Here is a 3,264-nt window from a genome sequence, read left to right as displayed (position 1 = left end):
TCCCGGGGTTCTTCCGAGTCTTGCTGCGATAGTCCTGCAGCACGGGAATCCTATATACAAGTTTCAGGCTGAGTCCACACAAGTTCCTGTAGCTTCCAGAAACACACACTCACCCTGTGGCAATCACCAACCTCCATTACATAGGGCCTAACCCCTCCTACCAGTGAGGTAGACATCACATGGGCTGATCACGTGACCCTGACATCATCGCAGGTCCCGTCTTTAAGAAAAAACCCGGCCAAACATTAATCTGCTAGGAGAAACATATCTTCCATCCAGTAAAACACCCTTTACTGTACATCATACCTCCCCCTATGTTCAACCCTAGAGGGGTGGACACATGACATACAGTGAACTCTGGACAGGGCATCTGCGTTCCCCTGTAGTCTGCCTGCACGATGTTCTACTGAAAATTTAAAGTTTTGCAGGGACAGGAACCACCTGGTGACTCGGGCATTCCTCTCCTTAGCTTGACTCATCCACGTAAGAGGGGAATGATCTGTCACCAACTGAAATGTTCACCCCAGCAAATAGTAGCCCAACGATTCCAGTGCCCACTTGATGGCCAGGCACTCTATACAATACTGTACCGGGTTTCAGCTGGGGTAAGGTTCCGGCTTAGGAAGCTAACGGGATGCTCTTCCCCGTTAACTTCCTGAGAAAGCACTGCACCGAGGCCTATCTCAGAGGCATCAGTCTGCACCACGAACTCTTTTTTAAAATTTGGAGTGATCAGGACTTGTGTACCACACAGTACCCCTTTTCATTTTGTAAAGGCCTCCTCTAACTGATCATTCCAGTGGACCATCACAGATTTTTTCCCTTTTAAACAATCTGTTAAAGGCGCGGACAGGGTTGCAAAGTTGGGAATGAATCGCCTGTAATATCCCACCAAACCCAAAAAGGCCTTTACTTGCTTTGTTGTGAGGGGACGGGGCCAGTTCTGAATTGCCTCGACCTTGTTTACTTGGGGCTTGAGAACTCCCCCTCCCAGTGACATAACCCAAGTAGCAGGCTTCCTCCAACCCTATGAAACACTTCTTTGGGTTGGCAGTTAGCCCTGCTTGTCGCAGGGAGTCTACCACTGCCTGTACTTTTGCTAAGTGGCTTTCCCAATCGGTGCTGAGCACAATAATATAATCTAGATAGGCTGAGGCATAGCGGCGAATAATATCCATTAACCGCTGGAACGTTGCTGGAGCGCCATGCAACCCAAAGGTTAACACCTTATACTGGAACAGCCCCTCAGGTGTTATAAACGCCGTCTTTCCCTTCGCCGCCTCTGTTAGGGGTACCTGCCAATAACCTTTTGTGAGGTCCAGAGTTGTAAAATACTGTGCTTGCCCAAAGCGCTCTATCAACTCGTCAACCCGGGGCATGGGGTAGGCGTCAAATTTTGAAATGTCATTGAGTTTTCTAAAATCATTACAGAATCTTAGAGACCCATCAGGCTTGGGTATTAGAGCTATTGGGCTGGCCCACTCACTCTGAGACTCTTCTGTGACCCCTAACTGTAGCATCATTTTTACCTCTTCTGAGATGGCTTGTCGCCGGGCCTCAGGCACCCAATATGGCTTTAGTCGGACCTTGGCCTGTGGCTCTGTGACAATGTCATGTTAGATTAGGGAGGTGCGTCCAGGGAGCTCCGAAAAAACATCTGTATTTCGGCTGATGAACTCCCGGACCTCCTGAACCTGTTTAGGAGACAAAGTATCTGCAATTTTGACAGCGGGTTGGGCTTCTCCCGCCTCGCCCCGAGGTAACGGAGCCTTTTCCATCTGAAACGCTGGCAGCGGACTATCCCCACCAAGGTGCTCTCTATCTTTCCAGGGTTTAAACAAATTAATTTGGTAAACCTGTTCTGGCTTTCTCCGTCTTGGTTGGTGTACCTTGTAGTCTACTGGCCCCACCTTCTCCATGATCTCGTAGGGTCCCTGCCACCTTGCGAGAAATTTGCTATCTACGGTAGGCACAAGCACCAAAACCCGATCCCCAGGGCTAAAGGTTCTTACCCGATTATAGACCCGACTCTGTGACCGTTGTGCTGCCTCCATATGTTCCCGGACCAAGGGTAGGACTGTCTCCATTCTCTCTTGCATTTTTGCAACATGTTCTATCATACTTTTGTGGGGAGTAGGTTAGTTCTCCCAGGCCTCTTTGGCTATATCTAGTAAGCCCCGTGGATGTCTGCCGTACAATAGTTCAAAGGGCGGGAACCCCGTAGATGCCTGAGGTACCTCCCTCACTGCAAATAACAAATATGGCAATAACAGATCCCAGTCCTTCCCATCTTTGGAAACTGCCTTTTTTAACATGCTCTTCAGGGTCTTATTGAACCTTTCTACCAGACCATCTGTTTGGGGATGATAGACCGAGTTACGCAACTGTTTAACATTTTATCAACCCGCAGAGTTCCTTCATAATTTTTTACATAAAGGGGGTTCCCTGGTCTGTTAAAATCTCTTGCGGAATTCCAACCCGTGAAAATATACCCATGAGTTCCTTTGCTATAAGCTTAGCTGATGTGTGGCGCAGAGGAATGGCCTCAGGATATCGGGAAGCATAATCTAGAACTACCAGAATGTGTTGGTGTCCCCTTGCCGACTTATTGAGAGGCCCCACCAGGTCCATGGCCACTCTCTCGAAGGGCACCTCTATAATCGGCAAAGGCACCAAAGGGCTCCGAAAGTGAGGCTGGGGACTGGTTACCTGGCATACTGGACAGGAGCTACAGTACCGTTTAACTTCTTCATGAACCCCTGGCCAGTAAAATCATTGCAGGATTCGGTCGAGGGTCTTCTTTTGGCCCAAATGTCCCCCAAGTACATGCGCATGCGCTAAATCCATTACCAGCCTGCGATACGTCTGAGGTACCAGTAATTGTTCTACCATTTCCCCACCTATTTTCTCCACTCGGTACAACAAATCCTGGTTCAACTCAAAGCGTGGCAACACCGTATCTACCCCAGGTTGTTGGGGTTCCCCATTGACAAACAGTACATTTTCTCTGGCCCGGGCTAAAGTAAGGTCTCGGAGTTGCCCTGTACCAAAATTGTCACCTGATACATTCAAGTCTGACAACTCAGGTCCCGGCGGCAAGTCTTCCACCTCTCCAGCCAATCCTTCTAGGGGAGAATTCTCCCCTTCCTCCACCGTAGGGAAGGTTATTCCTACCGCCAGCACATCTTCCTCCGGGCCACAAGGTTCATGCCCCCCTTCTGGAGAATGTAACCTGGTTGCCTCTGGTACCGGCAGTTGCTCAGT

Source organism: Dendrobates tinctorius, unplaced genomic scaffold, assembly GCF_039654945.1.
Source record: "Dendrobates tinctorius isolate UK_male_01 unplaced genomic scaffold, ASM3965494v1 ptg000024l, whole genome shotgun sequence".
Lineage (NCBI taxonomy): Eukaryota > Metazoa > Chordata > Amphibia > Anura > Dendrobatidae > Dendrobates > Dendrobates tinctorius.
The sequence above is the reverse complement of the archived record's forward strand: the minus strand, read 5'-3'. Positions refer to the sequence as shown.